This window comes from Myotis brandtii, unplaced genomic scaffold (assembly GCF_000412655.1).
Source record: "Myotis brandtii unplaced genomic scaffold, ASM41265v1 scaffold493, whole genome shotgun sequence".
NCBI classification, from domain to species: Eukaryota; Metazoa; Chordata; class Mammalia; order Chiroptera; family Vespertilionidae; genus Myotis; species Myotis brandtii.
In genome coordinates, this window is record NW_005368827.1 from 3,883,377 (window position 1) to 3,901,002 (window position 17,626).

Here is a 17,626-nt window from a genome sequence, read left to right on the forward strand (position 1 = left end):
CAAATTCTCACTCTGCCATCTGCATGATGCAACTGGAAATGTGATTCATCAGACCACATGACTTTTTTCCAATGCTCAACTGTCCAATCCTTGTGTTCCTGTGCGAATTGGAGACGTTTTATCTTGGTAACTGCAGACAGCAAAGGAGTTCAAACAGGCCTTCGGCTTCCATACCCATATGATGCAGTGTACGGCTAATTTGCCTACAAACATCAGGTGGTCATAATAATCTGGCCACTCAGAATATATATATAGCATTTAGTTGAACTGAGATAAAAATTAGATTGTGATTGTTTTAATATTAAGCACATAGAGAATATTAGAACATTGTTTTCTAAGGTATTGGGATTTTATTGACATGTGGGGCTAGGGAGTGGGATATAAGGCCTACTGGTCAGGGAAAGAAGTTCGTTTCACCCAGAGGGACCAATATAGGTTATGCTTATCACAAAGGAGATGAGGTCAGGTGGCAAAGGAAGCTGCTTTAGGTAATATCCAAGTGGTATATTGGGGGGACATGGAGATGAAAACAAATTACCTACTGAAGAGGAGACCTTTGAATGAATGGACCCATTTTTATGAATAGACAATTATATATATTCATCCTATATGATAAAAGGCTAATATGCAAATTATCCCCTCAACCAGGAGTTCAACCTGGAGTTCAACCAAGGCTGGCTGGCCAACTGCCCATGGCCCCTCCACCCTGGCTGGCCCGACCCGATCGGGGCCAATCAGGGCAGGCCGGCTGGAACCCACCCCTGCACAAATTCATTCACCAGGCCTCTAGTATACATATAAAATCATAATAGCTATATAAATGGAATATTATTCAATATTTTATTTGTTTTTGAATGAATGGACCCATTTTTATGAATGGACAATTATATATATATAATAAAAGGCTAATATGCAAATTATCCCCTCAACCGGGAGTTCGACCTGAAGTTCAACCAAGGGGTCAGGCTGGCTGGCCAACTGCCCATGGCCCCTCCACCCTGGCCGGCCCGACCCGATCGGGGCCAATCAGGGCAGGCCGGCTGGACCCCACCCATGCACAAATTCATTCACCAGGCCTCTAGTATACATATAAAATATCCCTCTCGCAATCTGGAATCGCTGGCTCTTAACCGCTCGCCTGCCTGCCTGCCTTATCTCCCCTAACCGCCTCTGCCTCAGCCCCCACCACCATGGCTTCTTCCAGAAGGACATCCAGAATGACTTCCAGAAGGTCATTCGGCTGTCCGGTCTAATTAGCATATTAAATTAGAGGCCTGGTGCATGAAATATTTGCACGGGATGGGGGGGGGGAGTCCCTCAGCCTGGCATGCACCCTCTTGCAATCTGGTACCCCTTGGGGGATGTCCAACTACTGGTTTAGGCCCGATCCCAGCAGTCAGATATCCCTCTCGCAATCTGGAATCGCTGGCTCTTAACCGCTCGCCTGCCTGCCTGCCTTATCTCCCCTAACCGCCTCTGCCTCAGCCCCCACCACCATGGCTTCTTCCAGAAGGACATCCAGAATGACTTCCAGAAGGTCATTCGGCTGTCCGGTCTAATTAGCATATTAAACTTTTATTATTATAGATTCTAAGAATGTAGAACTCATAGGAACTGAGAGTAGAATGGTGGTTGCCAAGGTGGGGTGAGGAAAAGAAGAAAATGTTGGGCAGACAGTTCAAACTTTAGTTATAAAATAAAAAAAGTTATAGAGAATTAATGGTGACTATAGTTAATAAGACTGTAATGTATACTTGAAATTTGCTAAGAGAGTAGATATTAAGTGTTCTCAATACACACATAAGGAAATAGTAACTATGTAGGTGATAAAGATATTAATTAGTTCAATTAGGATAATCATTTCACAATGTATACATATATCAAATCTCTCAAATCAGCACATAGTACACCTTAAATATATACAATTTTCATTTTAAAATTATCTCTCTATATATAAAAGCGTAATATGCAAATCAACCAGACGGCAGAATGACCGGTCGGCAATGGTGCACACTGACCACCAGGGGGCAGACGCTCAATGCAGGAGCTTCCCCCAACCCTCAAGCCCCGATAGCCCGATCCGGGCCTGCCCACCAACCTCTCAGTCCCTTCCCCTGGCCGGCAGACTTCCATCGCCTGCTGGGGAACGGGGAACCGGGAGTGGGTGGCCCCAGACACAGGCAGCGCCAGGGCCCCAATTGCCCCACCAGTCTCCCCACACACAGAGGGTGACCAGCGGCAGCAGGGAGTGGGGCTGGCTGCCCGCAGGCCAGGCCTAGGGACCCTACCCATGCATGAATTTCTTGTGCTGAGCCTCTAGTAGCTAAATAAAGCCATAAAAAATAGAGAGGAGAGTTTTAGAGAATAAAAGAATTAGCTTTGATCTCTCCTTTGCCACTTACTGAGTTCAGGTGAGTCAGTTTCCTCCCTGAGCACACTCCCTTGTATACTGGAATTAATTTCTAACCTCATTGGGTTGATGTGAGGATTAAATGGCTTAATTTGATTAAAACCCTCAGAGAGACTACTGCAAGGTACATAATGAGGGCTCAATAAATTCTGTTGACTATTTATAAGATAAGAACTTCATATACTTGCAGGGAATCATCACCTGGGATTCTTACCCTATTTAATCTTGATTTTTCCTAGATATTTGTAGCTCATTTCTGTCTGTTTCTCTTACACAGTCTATAGTCCTTTTCTGAGAGGCTATAAACCATCTCAAAATTTCCTCATTAAAACATGCCAAGTTGTTGTTGTTTTTAATCCTCACCCGAGGATGTTCATTGAATTTTAGAGAGAGTGGAAGGGAGGATGAGAGACAGAGAGAGAGAAACATCGATGTGAGAGAGACACATCAATTGGTTGCTTCTCACATGTGCCCCAACCAGGGCCAGGGATCAAGCCTGCAACCTAGGTACATGCCCTTGACTGGAATCAAACCCGGGACCCTTCAGTAGGAGGGCCAATGCTCTATATATCGAGCAAAACCGGCTGGGGCAAAACATGCCATGTTTTAACTTGCTTTCCTTGCTGTTGCCTTATCATATCTTTATGTAGTATAAACCTCAAAATAATTATTCACTTCCATGTATCAATTGCATGAAGCCTCTGGCCATTAGCACCACTCCACTGCATCATACAGGGCACTGCCAAAAGCTGCCTAGATGCCAAATCTAATGTTTTTAATTGATTTCAGAGAGGGAGGGAGAGAGAGAGAAACATCAATGATGAGAATAATTAATCGGCTGCCTCCCACACACCCATACTGCAGATTGAGCCCACAACCCAGGCATATGCTCTGATCAGGAATGGAACCATGACCTGGTTCCATTCATATGTTGATGCTCAACCACTGAGCCACACCAGCTGGGCCTCAGTCCACCTCTTAATTTAATTCTCGCAATAAAACTGCTGACCACTCCATTCATCTCCCACCACTCCCTGATTGGCTCTTAAAAAAAAATCTTCTTGTCTCATTCCCCATAGCTGGCAGGGCCCTCTCAGTGTTTTTCCCTGTCTCTATTTCTTAAATGCACACATTTCCTAGGCCACTGCATTTGGTCTTACACCCTTAACATGCTGGTGTGTCTCCAACTGTGGTCTGAAGAGCAACCAAAATATTAGAATCGTGGCTGGAATTGTGGACAATTTACTAATTGTGGACAGTTAGTAAACATTTTAATTTCTGGACCCTCACTCCAAACCTACTCAGTGGCAATTATCTGGTAAATAGCACCTTGTGTTTAAAGGTTTAACTCATGGTCTGGTTCTCCCGGTAACTATTATCTCATTTTCAAAGGTTAACTCATAGTCTCGTTCTCCTCCACTGTGCATGCTTTCAGACCCCTTTCTTCTCTTCCCTTATGTGTGGGGAATATGCTCCCTGACCTTCAGTAGGTGTCTGAAACCGTGGACAGTGGTGAATCCTATTTATAGAAGACCAAAGAAATACCAAGCACGCTTCCTAGAGAAAGGGGGGGACCCCGTTTATTAACACTAGTGGACTCCGGGAATAATTTCCAAATCAGAGCAAAGAAACATGCAGAGAGTCTGTCTATATATATCCCGCTGGGGTTTTTGTCTTGCAGATATGCCCCCTGCCCCCTTCTTGGCCCTGCAGGAAGGCCCCCAGGTGTCAGGCCACATCCATGGTCCATCCTGGCACCAGCATAACAACCCTTCCCTCCCCTCCCCCCCCCACCCGGCAGTGCATTGTTCACAGTTCCATAGCCTCTTCATTTAGATAACAAGTTCTGCAAGACCAGTTTCCTCCTCACTATATATACTGCATTTTTCTTATAGGCTTACGGACTCTCTCTGGAATATCTGAATTGCCAGCATCACTACTCTTCACTCTTTGGGGTCATGAACATAACAAGCACTTTGATACTTCGACAGTCCATCTGATAATGCAGAGGGCTCCTAAGTGACTAACTGGTGGGGAGCATATACAGTGTGGAGACGCTGGATAAAGGGATGATTGTGTCCCAGATAAGGCAGAGTGGATTCGAGGCAGCAAACTCCGGCGTTAACCTATGCCACCATCTTGGTTCTCCTATTATCTCATTTTCAAAGGTTAACTCATAGTCTCGTTCTCCTCCACTGTGCATGCTTTCAGACCCCTTTCTTCTCTTCCCTTATGTGTGGGGAATATGCTCCCTGACCTTCAGTAGGTGTCTGAAACCGTGGACAGTGGTGAATCCTATTTATAGAAGACCAAAGAAATACCAAGCACGCTTCCTAGAGAAAGGGGGGGACCCCGTTTATTAACACTAGTGGACTCTGGGAATAATTTCCAAATCAGAGCAAAGAAACATGCAGAGAGTCTGTCTATATATATCCCGCTGGGGTCTTTGTCTTGCAGATATGCCCCCTGCCCCCTTCTTGGCCCTGCAGGAAGGCCCCCAGGTGTCAGGCCACATCCATGGTCCATCCTGGCACCAGCATAACAACCCTTCCCTCCCCTCCCCCCCCCACCCGGCAGTGCATTGTTCACAGTTCCATGGCCTCTGCATTTAGATAACAAGTTCTGCAAGACCAGTTTCCTCCTCACTATATATACTGCATTTTTCTTATAGGCTTACGGACTCTCTCTGGAATATCTGAATTGCCAGCATCACTACTCTTCACTCTTTGGGGTCATGAACATAACAAGCACTTTGATACTTCGACAGTCCATCTGATAATGCAGAGGGCTCCTAAGTGACTAACTGGTGGGGAGCATATACAGTGTGGAGACGCTGGATAAAGGGATGATTGTGTCCCAGATAAGGCAGAGTGGAACTGCAAGAGAGTTCATCACACTACTCACAAAGACGTGCAATTTAAAACTTACATTTTTTTTTTATTTCTGGAAGTTTTAATTTAATATTTTCAGATGGCAGTTGGACATAGATAACTGAAAGTAAAAACAGAGAGAAGAAGGAGGGGGACTACTATAGTAGCCACTAGCCACATGTGGTCATTTAAACTTAAATGACTTGAAATTAAATAAAATTAAAAATCAGTTTCTCATTTCAGGTGCACCAACCACATTTCAAGTGTTTAATGGCCATGTGTGGCTTGTGGTTACCAAATTGGTTAGAGTAGAAATAGAACATTTCCCCTCTGACTGGTGTTGTTCAGTGGTTAGAGCTTTTGGACTGTGCACAATTCGATTCCTGATCAAGGACATGTACCTAGGTTGCAGGTTCTCTCCCCACCCCCAGCTGGGAGGCAACCAGTTTCTCTCTCACATCGATGTTTCTTCCCCCCCCCATACCCTCTCTCTCTTTTACTCTCTCTGAAAAGCAATGGAAAAAAATATCCTCAGGTGAAGATTAATAAACAAACAAAAAGAAATAGGATATTTTCATTATTGCAGAAATCTTTATTGAAAAATAGTACCCTAGTGTTTGAGTTGACCACATTTTCCCCCTGTGATCAGTACATACTTGTATTATATTACAGTGGGGCCTTGACTTACGAGTGTCCCGACTAACGAGTTTTTCGAGATGCGAGCCATTTCTCGGCCGATTTTTTGCTTTGAGTTGCGAGCTAAAATTCGGGTTACAAGCCAGCTTCAGATACCCCACCGCTAGTTGGCTCAGCGAACGTCACAATGAACGCCACTACATCATCCCAGCATCACATGTCTCACTCGTTCACTTTTGATTTGACATACGAGTAATTTGAGTTATGAGCTCCATCACGGAACGAATTAAACTCGTAAGTCAAGGCCCCACTGTATATACAACACTTTATACTCCTTTTATTCATTAATTTATAAACATAATAGAGAGAGACCATATTAAAATGGCATGTCTCTAGTTTCAAAATGTCAATCAAAGTAGGAGTGTTCCAACAGTCCCTAGGAATGTTCTGTGCTAAGTGCTTTGAACTGGAAGAGCCCTGGAAGAGGCCCCTAGCCTGCAGGGCAGTGTGGTGAAGCTGCACACCATTAATGAGTCACAGTAGCCCTGAGTGTCACAGCCCTGTGACCATGGGGAGCAGGCTAAGATTGGGAGTATGAATAAGATTTCCTGGGAAATTCCAGAAATATTGGTAGTGTACATGTGAGGATTTGCAGAAGACTGGGTGTTCTCTATGAGTAAATAGGTTTACCCCATAGGGCAATTCAGGTTCCATATAATTTCTGTCATATATATATATATTCTCTGATGCTCAATTAGCAGCCATGGAGAACCATGAAACTATAATTTTAAGTTTTGTTCATGTTTTAATGCCAACAAAATGCTGATTAATAATAAATTAATGGATGGGCCAGTAAGTATTTTTGTGGTATTGAATTGTCTCTAGGTTATTTTAATCCCCTAAAGTAATTAATGATACCCATGATTTCCACTTAACTATAAAATAGTCTGCCTCAGTGAAGATATGAAAAATAAATGTAATGAGACAGTGACATTCAAATGGAGTGTACTTATCTAGTCTGCATACAAAATAGCAATGATTCAGTATAGAACACGTAATGTGATGTTTTAGAAAAGAATTCCTGGGCAGCATTTTAAAAGCAGGAAGATAAAGGAATTTAAGGTTCTCTCATTTGAACATCAAAGTATTTCCCCCTCAGGTTTACAGGGCAGAATACAGGCAATGCCCTCATCCTTTTTATCTTCAAATATCACAGTTGCTTTCAGAACCCTTTTGAAGACTTGCCATTTTTATTAAGGTGCATCAGTCCCTCAACCAGAAACAAAGGCTTGCACCAAGAATAAACGGCTTTTTAACTCTCATAACAAAGCAAAAACTTTTCTAACTCAAGTTGCTTATTAAAAGTATAAATGCACAGATATATTATACTTAATAGGAGATTCTAGGAAAGATTTGAGGAAGTTTTAATTTAAGGCAAATTAAGATGTGCATGCTCTTTCCCTCCTCCCCAAAGTCAAGTAGCAAGTAAATAGGATAATTTTTTAAAGATTATCTCCTATCACATTTCATCTCAGTGACATCAAATTTAATAAAATTCTTCATTTCCTCAAAAGTCCATAATTCCATGGAAACCACACACACACACACACACACACACACACACACACACACACTATGGAGAAGGTGGAGTTCTTTAAGTTCTGCTTTGAATATTTTTAAAAATAGTGTATATACATTTTCTCTAAATTTTCTGATTACAACCTAGCTCTCTACAAAGACTTGTGTTATTCTGAGTTGGCAGAAAAACAAAAGTTATTTCTTTTTTTCTTTTTTTTTTAATTGATTTTTTACAGAGAGGGATAGAGAGTTAGAAACATTGATGAGAGAGAAACATTGATCAGTTGCCTTCTGCACACACCCTACTGGGGATGTGCCCGCAACCCAGGTACATGCCCTTGACTGGAATCGAATCTGGGACCCTTCAGTCCGCAGGCCGACGCTCTATCCACTGAGCCAAACCAGTCAGGGCCAAAAGTTATTTCTTAAGCCCTGCTTGAGAAGTTGGGAGATAGTGAATAAGCTTATCATAGATTTAACTAAAAATCCAGTAAGTCAACTGGAGGAAGTTTGTTTGTTTGTTTGTTTAGTAACTTGACTAGATAAAAATGTCTCTCTTTTCAAGTATTGTCAAATATGTGAGCTATATATACCTGGCACTTTATATGTTGTTTTTTTGTAAGCCATATATAAATTAATATAAGGTGTTTGCCTCAATTCATTCTCAAAATAAAGAAAATATACTCAGCTATAAAGGTAATAAAAATCACTTTCAGACCTTTTGATGAAATCATGAATTATGTCCCCTTTTTACTTCTTCTAGTCTCACCTGACCACAGCATCCATAGAATATTCTAGAAAGCTGAGACACTATAGCATTTCACTTTCCAAATGAGGTACCATAAACTCAAAATATTGCTACCACAACATTTAATAATCAGCCTTGAGATAAATGAACAATCAATTTTCAGAGACCATCAAAGACTGGTAAACTGTGTCCCTTCTCTAAAGAAGAAAATACACAGAGAGATTAGGAAATGTCTGGACAATTTTATGCCATGTTTCCAATCATGAGGCAGGAGCCTGAGGGTGAAATTTTATCTCATATTTCTCTTTTATATCTAATTTCCTGCTTGTTATTAATTTAATAAACACATATTGAACAAGGATTATGGGTTTAACATTGGAGTTGTAGAGGTGAATGACTCATGGGAAATAACATTAAGGAAAGAGCACACATTTAGAAGCAGATGAACCTAAGGTAATGGAACAGCCTCTCATCTACTGTTGAATGACCTTATTAAACCTCAGTTTTCTCATTTGAAAGATGGAAATTAGAGACTTCTGATCAAGTTGGCAAAGTAGATAAACACAATACTTGACTCTTCCCACAATCACATCACTATAACTAAACTACAGAACAGCCATCATTCAGAATTGTCTGAAATTGAGCTGAATGGAAGTCCTACAAATAGGGAATTAAATGAGAAGCCACAAAGACACTGGTAGAATGTGCTGAGATGTGGAAGGGCTGGTTCTCAAATGTGTGTATCTCGACTGTGGAAGTCCTCCCTGAGGAATGAGGGGTCCAAGTCCCACAAACTATAACTAAACTACAAAACAGCCATCATTCAGAATTGTCTGAAATTGAGCTGAATGGAAGTCCTACAAATAGGGAATTAAATGAGAAGCCACAAAGACACTGGTAGAATGTGCTGAGATGTGGAAGGGCTGGTTCTCAAATGTGTGTATCTCGACTGTGGAAGTCCTCCCTGAGGAATGAGGGGTCCAAGTCCCACACCAGGCCCCCCACCCAGCTCAGGGTTCCAGTGCTAAGAAGAGAAGTCACTATAACTTCTGGCTGTAAAAACCAGCGTGGATTGAGGCTGAAGGAGGCTGAGGCTGCTGGAGCCCCAGGTAGTTCCTCTTAAAGGGCCTGAGCACAAACTTACTCTGACTCACTTCCTCTGAGCTCCAATGCGGGGGCAGCAGCTTGAAAGGCACCTGAGATATATGGGGAGGAACTGAAGTATCTGACATCAGGGTGAGAACTGGAGGGCAGCTTTCTCCCAGACAGAAATGCTGGCAGAAGCTATTGTTCCTTTGATGAGGCCTCCCCTGATAGATCCTACAGGCAGGTGCCATATCTGAGTCTCCATCAAACTGGCTAACACTGTTTGCCCCACTCTCATGATTCCCTGAGACCCACCCCACTCAAATTTGGGCCCACCCAAGCTCTTTCCAGAGCCCTGCTGAGGTAAGCCTTGCTCTATATGGTGAGACCCTGTACATCTGATCCTCCAAGGTGGTCTGCGGATGTTGGTCAATGGTCACAGCCAGTCCTTGCAGCTGAACAGCATGAGTAAATCCCACCCACTAATATGCCAACAGCAATCAAGACTCAAGTATAACAAAAGTGTGTATGGCCCACAAGGGGGGTATTCCTCAAGTGCCCAGCTGGGGTGATCAGCCACTAGACCCTACAGAACACCTACTACATTAGGCCATGCTACTAAGGCTAGGAGATGTGGCAGCTCTACCTAATACATAGAAACAAACACAGGGAGGTGGCCAAAATGAGGAGACAAAGAAACATGGCTCAAATGAAAGAACAAAACTTCAGAAAAAGAACTAAACAAAATGGAGACAAGCAAGCTACTAGATGCAGAGTTCAAAACATTGGTTGTAAGGATGCTCAAGGAACTTAGTGAGGACTTCAAAAGCATAAAAGTGAACCAGTCAGAAATAAAGGATACTATAACTGATATAAAGAATAATAAAGAGAATCAATAGTAGAGTTGAGGATGCCAATAATCAAATCAACAAATTGGGATATCAGGAAGCAAAAAACTCACAATGATAACAGCAAAAAGAAAACAAACAAGTGAGGATTGTGTAAGGAGCCTCTAGGACAGTGGTTCTCAACTTTCCTAATGCCACAACCCTTTAATACAGTTCCTCATGTTGTGGTGACCCCCAATTTCATTGTTACAAATTGAACATAATTAAAGCATAGTTATTAGTCACAAAAACAATATGCAATTATATATGTGTTTTCCGATGGTCTTAGGCGACCCCTGTGAAAGGGTCATTCGACCCCCAAAGGGGTCGCGACCCACAGGTTGAGAACCGCTGCTCTAGGACAATTTCAAGTGTACCAAAATTCACATGATGGGGGTACTGGAAGGAGAAGAGAGAGAGCAAGAAATTGACAACACATTTGAAAAAATAATTTAGAAGAAAAATTCTCCTAACTTGGTGAAGGAAAGAGACATATTTTTCCAGGAAACACAGAGAGTCCCAAACAAGATGAACCCACAGAGGCCCACAACAAGAACCCACAGAGGCCCACTACAATGCAAAATGTTAAAGACAGAGAATCTTAAAAGCAGCAAGAGAAAATCAGTTAGTTATCTACAAGGGAGCTTCTATTAGCCTGTCAGCTGATTTCTCAAAAGAAACTTTGCATGCCAGAAGGGAGTGGCAAAAAATATTCAAAGTGATGAAAAGTAAAGACCTATAATTAAGACTACTCTGTCCTGCAAAGCTATCATTTAGGATGGATGGACATATAAAGAGCTTCCAATACAAGAAAAATCTAAAGGAGTTCATCAGCACCAAACCAGTATTATATGAAATGTTAAAGTTTCTTCTTGAAGAAGATAAAAAATATGAGTAATAAAATTGCAATAAATACATATCTATCAACAACTGAATCTACAAACAAAATGAACAAGACGAATAGAAACAGATTCGTAGATAGAGAGAACTTTTTGTATCTGATGGGAGGAGTTTGGGAGAATGGACGAAAAAGGTGAGGGGATTATGAAGTACAAATTGGTAGTTACAGAATAGTCATGGGAATATAAAGTATAGCATAGGGAATCTGTATATATAAAAGCCTATGCGATTGGTTGACCAGTTGATCAGTCGCTATGATGTGCACTAACTATCAGGGGGCAGACGTTCAACGCAGGAGCTGCCCCCTGATGGTCAGTGCACTCCCACAGCAGGAGTGCCACTCAGCCAGAAGCCGGGCTCAGGTGCAGCGGTGCAAGCCTCTCCCGCCTCCATAACAGTACTACTGAGTGGTGGCGGTGGCAGGCACAGTGTGGCCAGGATGAAAGGGAGCAGTGCAGTGCCTGGCCCCAGCTCAGGCTCCTCCCTAGTCACCTGCCGCTTCACCCACTGCTACATCCCTCGGGGGATGTCGCACTGCCGGTTTCGGCCTGATCCCTGCAGGCCGGCCTATCAGCCTGAAACCGGCAGTCCGACATCCCCCGAGGGGTCCCAGATTATGAGATGGTGCAGGCCAGGCTGAGGGACTCCACCAATGCGTGAAACTGTGCACCAGGCCTCTAGTATAGTCAATAATATTCTAATAACTATGTATGTTATCAGATGGATGAGGGATTTATTGGGGTGATCACTTATTAATTTATGTAATGTCTGGTCACTGGGGTGTACACCTGAAACTAATATAATGATGTATGTCAACTCTAATTGAAAATGAAAATCTTAAAAAAAATAAAATAAATAGTACTGTCTTCAAAACTTAAAAATAAGAAGATGGAAATTAAAAGTCATTTGAGCAAAGAATAAAATGTACTCTTCAAGCTTCTTTTGGCTGGTCTAATAACTAAATCTACATGAGACAGTTTAATAAGAGGAAGTAACCAAATTTAATCATATACTTATGTATGGAAACCCCACATACATGAGAGTCAGAGACAACACATATGTGAGACGTTCAGAGACAGAAAGGGAAAATGAGGTATATGTGACATTCTGAGCTAAGGCACCTTGGGGCTTCAGAGGGGAGGAAGTCATTCACAGGATGATAAGAAGAGCAGATGTTCAGTAATTAGAAGTTTGCTTTGTCATACATAACTATTATGGGCAAGGTTCTAAATTTAAATTCTTTAGGGGAGAGGTGAAAATTTCTGATGAACCCACACGGTATGAATTGCTGTCAGCTCAAAATAACTCACATGCCAGAGTGGCACATCTTGGGGAGGCCTGTTCTGATCCCTTTTAATAGGCATCTCATAGGGTGGTATGGTGGGGGAATCAGGTGTTAAGTTGCAATTAGAATAAATAGAATAGATAAAGAGAAGTTGGAACCACATGGGGAGTGTGTTTTACTAAAGAGTTTGGATTTTATTCTTTAGGCAATGGCAGGTGGCTGAAGGATTTGAAAAAACGCTGGTATCTATATTTTCTTTGAAATTTAAGGCAGGTTGGCAGGTTAGAAAGCAAATCAACATGCTTTCAAATCACCACCCAATGCATCATAAAGCAAGCGCAGGCATATTAGTTAGATTACCCAATATTGTTTTACAAAGCTTTGCCACTGGTCCACTTCATTATGCGAATAGAAATTTTCAAACTGATTTTTCCCACAGAATCCTCTCTTTAGAAGAAATCTTAGCCAGGAGCATAAACAAATAAAAACACAATAATTCTGTAGAAGATGAGTAACTCAAAGGACTTTTCATTTGCAAATTACTATTATCTTCATCCTATGAATTTCCATAGTACTCACTGTCTACATCTCTCTCCTCTCCTGCCAAATTACACACTCCCTTGAACTTTGTTTTTATGTAACTCTGTAGTATCCCTTTAACTAAATTGTGAGGTCTCTGTGACAGGAATCCCAACTTCTAAAGCTTTACATTCACCCCCCCAGCTCCCTCACACTCCCACCCCTGAACATTCAAAAATATCTTCCACATAGGAGACATTTCCTATTAATTAAACATGATGATGAATGTCTGTGTTTACAAATGAAAATGTAAATCATTTTTCCTACATTTTTAGGATGTATTCCCTTAGGTTCCTTAGATTCACAGAGTTAAAAAAAGTAATATGTGTTAGAAATATCAAAGTAATGTATGTCATAAAAATGAACTGTGTGTAAATTTATAAAATGAATCTCTCAGAAAACTAATGCATAAAATCATCCCTGATAATGCTTTACATAAAATGTGAGCACATAAAAAATATAAAAGGTGTTCCATTTAGATTATGGCTCAGATAAAATTCCATGTTTTTACTTACCTTTCACTGGGGGTAAAGCTGACACTGTCAAATCCCATCAATTTGTATTTCTCTGAAGAGAGAGGAGGCCAGTACAAGCACTTAGTACAAGTAATCAGGGCTTGAACTGAAAGGATGGCAGTGAGGTTGAAAAGAAGAGGAAAATTCAAGAGTTGTTTTCTTACTTATTTTTAGCTCCATATTGAACTAAGCTTGCCCTACATACAAAGAAATAGACACACATATTCAGATAGGAAATAGCCTGCAGTTGTCGCAAGCCTTTCTATGCTAATTCCATTTTGTTTAACATTAATTTAAGGCTTTCAGTTAAAAGTATCTTATGCTTATTTCAATTAAAATAGATACAATTAATAATAAATAGCAGGAACATTATAACAAACTATTCTGAATTTTAAACAATTTCCCATAAAGAGATAGGTACACACACTCACACACATATACACACACTCCTAGCTTGCCTGTACAGAACTTGAAGAAGCAATCAAATATGTGAAACCCGCATTTCATTTATTTTACATGCTCTTTGCAAGTGGTACTTTCCAAGGCTTTCCAAATAATTGCATGGTTTAAGTTGGCAAACCTTTTCAAGTATCTTTTGAAAAGGTTCAGTGGAAAAGTGATGGCAATTAAGATTATTTTAGTTACATTTAATCTTTTGTTTATGCAAGTTAGTATCTTATAGGTACTCTATTCCATTTAGAAATGCTAATAGTGATCTTAAGCCATAACCACTTCTCAAATGTTTTCAGTATTTATGCAAGCATTCAGTAATCCCTCTAGTAACATAGCTAGGGCATGTATTCTTTTTTTAAAAAATTAAATTTATTGGAGTGACATTGGTCAATATAATCATATAGGTTTCAGGTGTGGGTTTCTATTATACAAGATCTGTATATTGCACCCCGTGCCCACCACCCAAAGTCAAATCTTCTGTCATCATATATTAAGACCGCCTCTTCCCCAACCCCCTTCCTGCTGGCAACCACCACAATGCTGTTTGTGACTTGTGCTGCTCCCTTTCATAGGCTAGAAACTGCGAACATAATCTGGATATCTTGCCTTTAAAATCTTGAGCCAACTTTGTTCTATAAGATGATGTATATTATTTAAATTCTTCAGTTTTTGCATAAATAGTTTGTAAAATAATATAAAGTCAGAGAGACATTTATGGCAGTTTAATGAATGCTCCAGAAGTCTCTTTGCTCAGAACACTTTAAGGTAAGCCCCCCAGATATTTAGTGATATGAATAGTTCATGATTTATTAGAACCTTTCATAATCACTTAGAAATTTCAAAATCAAATGGCCAAGACATGCACCATTTCACAGAATATAAGTAAATATGAAAGCTTCCTTTTGAAATCCAATGACTCAAGCAAGGATGTACAGTAATAGTTTCTTAAAGAAAACAGCCAAGTCAGACACAATAGTTTGAGTATTGAGACAAGTAGGGTAAATTTGTCGTGGTTTTGCAAGGAGATTATGACTTTGGGAATTCTGAAGAGTAACTTCTAAACTTCTGATGTGAAATAAAATAGTGCTCATGAGACCAGGGGCATAAGTGAGCAACAAATATATGCAAGGACTCTGTAAGGACTCAAGAGGTAAAAGTGCAGTCTCTTGAACAAGTAAATTGATAAGATATATAAAAATTTAAAATCCTGGAGCTGCCTATTACACCTTTGAAAATTTATTCTGTAAGTATATTTTCTCAGATACATGCAGATACATAAGGATTCTATTGAGACATTACTTGTAGTGACTTATAAAAATGGAATTAGCTTAAATATACAATAGTAGAGAACCTGTTAAATAAAATACAGCATTTCCATATGATGGAACACTATGTGGCTATGACAAAAACATGACAATGACAACAATAATGTTATAATAATATTAATCATCTTCAGTTGAGCCCATATATTAAGGAAATAGCATGGTGTAGTTTTGCACAAAGTTCTGAAACATAGCTACTTGGGATAAAATCATATTCTTATCACTTCTAAATTTTGAGCCTCAGTTTACTCATCCACAGTGGGTTTAACTATAATCTGTATTTTATATGTTTGAGAGATTCAATGAGAAGTCTGCTCAGTACACACTCAATAAGAATGAGCTATTATTATAATCTCATTTTTGTCTTTACATCTACCATATAAGCTAGGTATCATTATTATATCAATTTTTATGTGTGGAGGACAAGGTTGCACATAAGGAAGTTATATCATAGATAATCCTATGTAATAAAAGCCTATGTGGTCGTGACGCCCTCCTGCCATAACAACCCATCACCAGGAGCATGGTGATGACACAGGAAAGATATGTATCAAGTAGTGATATAAACTATGTAGATGGAGAAAGAAGCTTCCGGGCCGAGGGAACCACAGTGAAAAGCCCAAACGGGGGTGTGTTCAGTATGTTGCAAACCAGGCTTTAAACTATAGCTCTGTGCATCTGAGCTTGGAAAGATATCCAAGGTACATCCAAGAAGCAAAAGAGCTATTATGGATTATCATTTATATTGCAATAAGTATTTTATGTCAAATCTATATGTTTATATGTCAATGCATGCAAACATTTCTGAATAGGCAGGTCAAATTATGTCCTTGACCTTGAAATTCCTGACATCTCTACCTTGAACAGCTGATGAAATGCTGTTGAATGCGGCCCAAACACTTGCTTTCTCATTGCTCCTGGGCTGCTCCAGGTGATGGCTCAAAGCTCCCTGGTACTTATTTTCACTGTGTGACGGATCTCGCTCAGTCTACTCTTCTCACTAACGTTATTCATCTCAGACATTTGACAAATGCCTTCCAATGCTCTGGACAAGCTGTGTTTAATTTTCCAGTTTAGGTATAGAAATGTCTCCTATCACTTGATGATCCATTCTTTTTATAGGGGTACCACATCAGAGTTACTAGGTTCCAAAGCTAAGTAAAACTCATTTTTTTGAAATAAACAGTCCTTTCATATCCATGGTATGGCTGTGCTACTACATTGGCTGAGACAGAGATGTAGTATTCAAATGACACTACCATAATATCCTTCCTGCTCTCTAAATTCATTTCAGTTGCTGAGTCCTGATGTTGATATTTGTCTTCTGAATAGTGTATTATGTCACAAGAAACCTGGCGTCCAGCCGTTTCTGCTGCCTTCTTCTAAATTTACCAGACTTCAATTTTATTTATGTATTTATTTAGATTTTAATTATAGTTGACATACAATGTTATATCATGCACAGCATGATAATTAGACATTAATATAACTTACAAAGTGATCAGTCCCTTAAGTGTAATACCCACCTAACACCATACATAGCTATTACAATATTACTGACAATATTCCCTATGCTGTACTTTACATCCCCACAACTACTTGTATTTTATAGCTGCCAATTTGTACTTCTCAAGCCCTTCTCCTTTTCTACCCAGCTCTCCAATCCCCCCTCCCAACTGGCAACCATCAATTTGTTCTCTATTAGTTTGTTTCTGTTTTTCTTGTTAGTATATTTTGTTTTTATTAGATTCCATATATTTGTGAAATCATATGCTATTTGTCTTCTCTCTCTGATTTATTTTCCTTAGCATAATATCTTCTAGGTCCATCATGTTGCCACTCCTTTTTATGGCCAAGTAATATTCCATTGTATATATGTAGAACATCTACTTTATCTAATCATCTATTAATAGACACTTAGGTTGTTTCCATATTTTGGCTATTGTAAATAATGTTGCAATGAACAAAGGGGTGCATATATTTTTTGAATTAGTGTTTTGAATCTCTTCAGATAAATACTCAGCAGTAGAATTGCTGGGTCATATGGTAATTTTATTTTTAATTTTTTGAGGAACCTCCATGCTGTTTTCCATAGTGGTTGTACCAATTTGCAAACCCACCAATGGTGCAAAAGAGTTCCTTTTTTTCCACATCCTTGCCAACACCAAGGTTACTACACTTGTTTATACATCTCTGAATCCTCAAAGCTCACACATATTTTTCTCTCAGCAAGCTCGTAAATATCAGGATAATTAGAGAATACACATGCTGGTGATTGGAGTGTATGTATGATCTCTTTATGATCATCACCTGTTACAAAATTATGTCCCTTTAGCATCACCAATTGTATTTCCACA